This window comes from Euprymna scolopes, chromosome 39 (genome assembly GCF_053919585.1).
Source record: "Euprymna scolopes isolate OS-2025 chromosome 39, ASM5391958v1, whole genome shotgun sequence".
NCBI classification, from domain to species: domain Eukaryota; kingdom Metazoa; phylum Mollusca; class Cephalopoda; order Sepiida; family Sepiolidae; genus Euprymna; species Euprymna scolopes.
Window position 1 is genome coordinate 38,496,504 of NC_136520.1, and position 8,408 is coordinate 38,504,911.

Sequence of the window (8,408 nt, forward strand, 5' to 3'; positions counted from 1 at the left end):
TTTTGGTATCGAAAAATAGACATTAATTTTTCCAATTCCGATATACAAAAAAGTTCCAATTTTTCTGATTCTCGAGTCCGATCAATCGTCCCATCAATAGTAAATATTATCGATTAAGCACCAAATTGTTTGGACATGAAACGTAAGACCGGATATGTCTGTTCAATCTGAAGGTTGGAGAATGAGTATAAGATTAAAGCTTGAGATAAACGAAATTACTATTTCTTACAATACATTCATTTAATCGGCACTTTGAACAATTGAAATGCAATTTAAAACTTAAGCTTCATGGATCACGGGAGATGCTATTAATCACGATGTATCTGCAGTTTCAGCGATAAGCATGATCATAGGAAACTCTACTTTTTATAATGCGTCGATTAAATCGGCACGTTGAACGATGAGTCTGCTACTTCAAAATTAAGTTTGGCGGATCAACGAAAATGCTATTTGTTACAATGAGTCGATTAAATCGGCACATTAAACGATGAATCTACTATTTCAAAAATAAATTTGACAGATCAACGGAAATGCTATTTGTTATGATGAGTCGATTAAATCGGCACGTCGAACCATGAGCCTGCTATTTCAAAATTAAGTTTGGCGGATCAACGAAAATGCTATTTGCTACGAAGAGTCGATTAAATCGGCACGTTGAACGATGTGTTACGTATTCGTAAGGAGTCTTAGAGGTTCATGTTGTGTGCAGATATATCGTGTATATATCAAGAGAGAGACATATTATGAGATAGAGACAGTCTTTTATATAAAGAGACAGGGTACATGTTAATACAGGAGAGCCGACGACATGTAATACACATGAAAAGAGAATTTAGATATATAATTAGATAGACCGAGAGATAGTGCGTTTGGCATTTACGTTTGACAGTTCGGTGAATGGGAGTGTTTCTATAAACATTGACACATATATTTCTTACCTATTTTTGAGATGATGATTTTCACAGGTTCTTATAATATAAATGGACAATAGCTTTTCTGTTGAAAACATAAACACAAAGACGCAGATACAAAAGATGAAGTTGTTTGTTTATTCCATTTCGATCGGTTAATGGCTTTGCGTCAAGGAATTCAAGTCTTACATGATTCTTCTTCTAACCTCCGCTTCCAAGGTTCTATCAGCTCTGTCTGACTCCTCTCTTCTCCCCTGACTGACTGACTCTCCTGACTGACTGCGTTGCCGACTGAGTTTTTTGACTGACTATATTGAGACTCATGACCTTATTGCATGACCAAACACGTGCATATTAGACACGTGGCATGACATGCCTCCGTGTTTAAGCATGCATTGTTACTCACATGTTTCAAACATGCGTGATTTGCACGTTTTGAAACCATTTCTGGCGACCAGGAAATTTCCCATTCTCTTTGTTTTACAAAGGAATTAAACCTACTTGTTAATTCTCTAACCGATATTTTTATTATGCATTCTTTCTAAGAATGTGAATAGATTTTCCAGCCAAATTTTATTTGTAAAATATTTTAAAAGAATTAACAATTTAACTGGACATTCCATTTAAAACCTATTGTTCTTTAAAACGTATCTACAGGGTTCGATTTTCGTTTTATCTGATATCATTTTCATTAAACTAATTCTCTTTTTTTTTACTTACATGAAAAGGGGACAGCCCTTTTCATGCAACAAATGAATCTACTATTTCAAAATTAAATTTGACGGATCAACGAAAATGTTATTTGTTACAATGAGTCGATTGAATCGGAACCTTGAACTATGAGCCGTCTATTTCAAAATTAAGTTTGGCGGATCAACGAAAATGCTACTTGTTATGATGAGTCGATTAAATCGGCACGTTGAACGATGAGTCTGCTGTTTCATAATTAAGTTTGGTGGATTAACGAAAATGTTACAATGAGTCGATTGAATCGAAACGTTGAACGATGAACCTACTATTTCAAAATTAAGTTTGGCGGATCAACGAAAATGCTACTTGTTACAATGAGTCGATTAAATCGGCACGTTGAACGATGAGTCTGCTATTTCAAAATTAATTTTGAAGGATCAACGAAATGCTATTTGTTATGATGAGTCGATTAAAATAAAGCGGCACACTAAACGATAAACATGCTATCTTAAAGATACACTGGACATAACAATGAAAATGCTATTCCAACGCATTAGTTCAATTGACACATTAACGTTGAGTATGCTATTCCGAACATAAATGCTATTCCTTACATTTTTTTCCTACTATTAAATAGGCACACTGAACGATAAATGTGCTATTTCTTTCTTTAAAGAAAGTGTATTTTCAAAATATTTTATTTATGTTTTTTTCAATAAGCCTATTAAACATTCAGCTAATACTATTTAATATTTAAGTTTGCCGGATCAACGAAAATACTGGAATATTGAACGATGGGAATTCTATTTCAAAATGAAATTTGACGGATCAAAGACAATTCTATTTGTTACGATAAGACGATCAAATCTTCATGTTGAACGATGAGTACGATTTTTCAAAATTAAGCTCAACCAAAATGCTATTTCTTACGACGCGTCAATGAAAACACTTATAAAGATGAGCATGTTCGTTTAAACAAGATTTACGAGTCAACGATAATAATGAGAAGTAAAACAGGTTTTTATTATTATACACCAATGCAATCGGCATGTTGAACGATGAGCTTTCTATTGTAAACTTAAGCTTAGCAGTTAACGAAAACGCCATACTTTACAATGTGCCACGTTCTTTCAAACTTTAGCATTACCGATCAACAAAAATTACATATATATATATATATATATATATATATATATATATATATATATATATATATATATATAAATATATATATATATATATATTATTATTATTATTATTATTATTATTATTATTATTATTATTATTATAATAATAATAATAATAATAATAATAATAATAATAATAATAATAATAATAATAATATATTATTATTATATACGTCTGTGCAATTAGCACATTAAAAGCTTGACATGTTTATTAAAACCCAAGCTGGAAGAATCAACGACCAGGCTCTTTCTTATGATGCATTGCTTTAATCTAAACCTTTTATGTTACATGTTACAATATGTATATTGCGTCGGGACGTTGAACGCTCAGCGTTGTATTTCAAATTTGAGCTCGACTGATCTATGATAAATGATCTCTGATATGAGATGGAATTTCTTAAGATTCGTCTACTCAATTGACATATTAAACGTGGATCATACCATTTAACATTTAAATTTGGTAAATCAACGAAATGTAATTAGTCTTTTCAATCTACTCTATGAACATTGAATCTGCTATTTCAAGCTTAAGATTGACTGTTAAAAAAATTGATATTTGTTACGATGTGTTTATTAATTTATATGTTGAACGGTTTGCCTGCTATTTCAAATGTAAGCTTGACTGATCAACGAAAATGCAATTTTTTTACGATGCGTCGACTAAATCGATATGTTGGGCGATGTGCGTGCTATTTCAAAATTAAGCTCGACGGATCAAAGAAAATGCTATTTGTTACGATGTGTCGATTAATGAACATGCAGTTTCAAGCTTATGCTGAACTGATCAACGAAAAATTCTATTTCGATGATTTTTATTCAAACGACACGTTAACGATAAGTACGTTATTTCAAACTTTACACTTCTCACATTATACCTCTTAAATTGGCACGTTGAACGATGAACGTGCTGTTTCATTATTGAGCTTGATGGATGAACGGAAGTAGTATTTTCAATCGGCGCCTTGAACACTCTGCATGCTATTTGATACTCTAGTTTGCCAGATTGGCAAAACTATTATATCTTAGGATGCGTCAATCCAATCATCACTATGTACACCAATCATGCTATTTCAAATTTGAGCTTTACGTCGACGGATCAAGGAAAATATTTCGTCTTATTTATATTATTCGGACCACTGTACTCTTCTTGAGTGATATTTTCACAACGTTTCGATCGATATAACCGCCGGCCTTTTTCGTGTGTAGTTTGTTGAACTCGGGGCACTTTCCGCGTGGATCTGTAGCGTAGTGCATAAAGTATTTGATAAAATAAAATTCAATTATAAGTAGGGCTATGACAACAGCATATTCTTATCGTTGTTTTTACTCTCGAGTATATACCCGACACAGTTAAACACAGTTAATCAACCGAGAACCACATCATATAAAAGCATATAAGATACCAACGATACACACTCGAGAGTCAAAACAATGAAAAGAATATGCTGTTGTCCTAGCCCTAGTTATAAGTTACATTTTTCGGCAAGTTTATTGTTTAATCTTCAGTGCGGACGACACTTAAAATACAATTGTGAGTTACTTAGGATTTCTATCCAGTCATGGGTGACGGAACGAGAGCACGCTACCCCTGTGGATGAAACAAAGTCTTGCGTTCGAAATTCCGCACACATTCCCGAATTTGACAGAAAGATTTCCGAGTTCGACAAGATACGCCTGAAGAAGGTCGAAGGTTATATCGACGAAACGTTGTGAAAATATCACTCAAGATGAGAAAAATAGTCCAAAACATCCAAATAATAAGAATTATCAATCATCATCTCAAAAATCCAAAAAATAACGAAAATGAAATTTCTAACAAAAATGTGACATATTATCCCGAATTTTAAACATAAGCATGACGTATCAGCGGAAATCGTGTTTCAAACATAAGCAGATCAACAAATATACTATCTTAAATTTAAGAATGGCGGACTATGTCCGACAGACGAAGGGTCTCATAAATATTTAAGGACGCATCTTTTGACACTTTTATATAAAAAAAAATATTGTCCACTTTTTAGCAAGAGGACTCAGTTTTCTATGTAAGTTTTATATACTACAGTCATTCTACTTGAATTTTAATAGCATATATCCAAAGAATTCCCACTCTAAAACTTGAACAATAATATTTTTAAACAAATTGTAAAAAAATAATAATCTGATAATTTGGTGCTCAATCGATGAAGTAAATTCTCTAATTCAGACATGTCAAACATACGGCCTGTTGGATGCATGTGGTTCGTTGCAAGTGCACATAAAATATACTGTAATTTCATTATTTAACGGACCGAACTGCAGTGTTTGAGATTTAACTTAAATAAAAGTATGCCGTCCGCTGGAAATCGCTATACCACATTTTATCGATTTAAATGAAAAAAAAAAAAAAAAAAAAAAAAAACAGACACACTGATACACATGATCCAAATCTCACGTATTTCTAACCGCGTTGGATTAAAATCTCAGATATTTCTCTAAACTTAAATCAAATTTTTGCATCTTTTTTATTTTAAATGGGATGGGGCACCCTATTGAATGCTAGACATTCACCTGTTATTTTAGAAATTCTAGCCGAAAGATATTTTTAGGATCCCAACCGTTAGCAGTGTCAGAAATTTCGTGAAAATAGTGAATAATTCCACCCCATCTTTCCAAGCTTATAACTCCTCGAAAAATGTAATTCAAGCCCTAATTTTTTTTTTCAATTAAAGGAGTAAGGACCAAGGTTTTATTTAAAAAAAAAACAAAACAAAACAATGTGTTTTTTTTTTTTAAAAAAGGTTTTAAACTTCGGACTTTACAGGTAAATTTCTAAAAAACTGATTTTTTTTTTGTTTTAAATTTGAATATATTATTTATTGACCTTTTCTCTTCAATTTGTGATATATAAACCTATTAAACATAAATTAATTATTTACTTTTTAATAGACATTTCAAAATGAGAAGCGTAAATTATTCGACCCCCTATCTTTCTAAGCTTATAACTCCTCGAAAAATGTAATTCAAGCCCTAATTTTTTTTTCAATTAAAGGAGCAAGGACCAAGGTTTCATTAAAAAAAAAAAAAAAAAGACAAAAAGAAAAAATGTGTTCTTATAAAATAAGGTTTTAAACTTCGGACTTTACAGGTAAATTTCTAAAAAACTGATTTTTTTTTTTGTTTTAAATTTGAATATATTATTTATTGACCTTTTCTCTTCAATTTGTGATATATAAACCTATTAAACATAAATTAATTATTTACTTTTTAATAGACATTTCAAAATGGGGGGGGGGGGTGAAAATGGGGGGCGTGAAAATGGGGGGGCGTGAATTTAAAAAAACGTTTGTCTAAAATATTATATTCGGTTTATTGGAAAGAACATAAAATTTCACATTGACCCTGAAAATATCGTAAAAATAGAATCAATAGAAAAATTTTGATAGATTTTTAAAATTTAAAAATTTAAAAATATTGAGTTTAAAAATTGAAAAATATTGAGTTCGGAAAATTCATTACTGTTTTAAAAAAAAAATAAAAATATTTTTATTACTTTTAAAACAACTGTAATAGTTTATTTTGGAAGTATAATCCATAAAGAAAATAAATAACCCACTTTTAACAGAGAAATTACGAGATTTTTATATTGTATTCGCAGTTTCGTGTTAGGGGTGTCAAAAATTCCTACAAAAATTCTGATACTGCTACCCAACCGTCCTGTTAAGCGCAATTGTTTGGATCTTTCTTGCACTTGGTTTCTTAGGTATATTTACCAGGTAATTCTTTTTTATGAAAATCTTTCTAAAATTCCAGTTTTTTTTCATTTCTTATATAATTCCAGTTTTTTTTGTTTGTTTGTTTTTTGGGGGTTTTTTTCATGTCGTATATAAGACCGTGATATTTAGTTATCAGCTCTGTTTAAGCCAGTATTATTAAGGAACACTGACTTTAACACTGTTGTTATTAGGTTGGTGAAAAAATAATGTCGTTTTTTGGCGTTCAACTATATATATATAAACGAGATTATTTTTGCACAAACCTAATATTTTCTCCTCTCTTGTCCCATATCACTGTGTGAGGTTTAACAGTCCTGTTTTCTACGTATGTAGCCATAGAGATTTAGTCATAATGGATGGTTTATGACTTATTTCCAACATAAAAATATAAGTGGGGGGGTAAATTTACGACATATTTAGGCACGACAAGGCATAACAAGGCACGACCGACGGCTCCTGCTGATTTTATTCGTGTGATATTTAGACGCGTCATTCAAGCAACCTGGTATTCCTACGTCAAAAGCAACAAGAAATAAACGATTTTAATCTTGTTAGACTAGTATGCTGATTTTTTTTTTGGGGGGGGGGTCGATAAAGTATTTGTAAAAAATAAAAAAAGTTTGTTTTTTTTCAGACTCATTGGTTGAGGTTTGAGGGAATTAAATAATTTGTTCATGTTGCCTTGTCGTTTTATGGTAAACATTTACGGTTAAAAATAAACACATACTATAAAAACAAACAAACAAAAAACAATTATCATGTTAAAACGTAAACATTGTTTTTAACTTAAGGGAACTTTCTTTTCTTTCTATGTTTGAGTCGTATTTTTTTTTTAAATACCCCCTCTAAGTCTGAAAAAAAATCTTGCTCATTTTTTTTACAAAGATATTTCGCGGAACAACAGGAGCTATTTTTCGTGCCATAATTTGTCGTGCCTTAATTTATCGTGTCATAATCTGAGCGCCTTAATTTATCATGTTACAATTTGTTGCACCTGAATTTATCGTGCTATAATTTGTCGTGCCTTTATTTATCGTACCATAATCTGTCGTGCCTTAATTTATTATGCCGTAATCTGGTGTGCCTTAAGTTATCACGCTATAATTTGTCGTACCTTATTTTATCATGCTATAATCTGCCGTGCCTTAATTTATCATGCCATAATCTGTCGTGCCTTTATTTATCGTGTCATAATCTCTCGTGCCTTAATTTATCATGTCATCATTTGCCGTGCCTTAATTTATCATGCTGTCATTTGCTGTGCCTTAATTTATCGTACCTAAATATAACACGAATAGGGTATCAGCAAGAGCCATTTGTCGTACCTGATTAGTAAAAGCGAACATAAATTAAAATGAAACTTGATGTAACTTACACAGTGTACAATCAAGCGGGAGGATGCAAAATCTCATTTGTATACATGGTACGTGTTATTTAGCAACAAAATTATTCTACAATAAGTTTATTAAAGGGATTCAATTAATCACGTGACAACGCAAATTGACTCACATCGCCCTTAGGGAACCCCCATTTTTACATGCCTGTTTGAATTACACAACCTGATATATTATTAGACTTTGTTTGATGTTAATTTTTCCATTGTTATTTTAATCTCTTTTCTTTTTTTTTCTTTTTTAAGAAAATCATTCAGTTATTTCCCTTTAACCGCCATCTTTAATTTTTTTTATGTAAACACACATATGTACCGATACTTAAATAAATAAACCAAAGTAAAAAAAAAAACGAAAAAAAATTATATCTTCCACATTTGTAAGCCAATCATTTTGGTTAATCTCTAACCAATAAAATCCATATCATTGATAATGTGTCTTCTTTTTTTCTACTCTTGTATTTGTTTTGACTCCAGC